Genomic DNA, 258 nt, shown 5'->3' with positions numbered 1-258 from the left:
GCCCGCCGAGCCCCCGAGGGCCCGCTTGGGAGTGCGTGCTGGTGTGCACCTGTGTGCGTCCTGGTCCATGTTTACTGGCTGTAAATACCATTTTTATACTCCACCTCGAAGACCGTGATTTGTACGACGTACTTTATTTCTGCTACGAGTAATTTCATGAAGTTTCAACTTGCAAACTGACTTCTGGGAGAAACCAACACACACACACACACACACACACACAGAGAAAAGAAAGCAAAGAACTTGGGACTTTGGGTT

The sequence above is a fragment of the Sapajus apella genome, unplaced genomic scaffold (assembly GCF_009761245.1).
Source record: "Sapajus apella isolate SASKATOON/1434 unplaced genomic scaffold, GSC_monkey_1.0 scaffold77, whole genome shotgun sequence".
Lineage (NCBI taxonomy): Eukaryota > Metazoa > Chordata > Mammalia > Primates > Cebidae > Sapajus > Sapajus apella.
The sequence above is the reverse complement of the archived record's forward strand: the minus strand, read 5'-3'. Positions refer to the sequence as shown.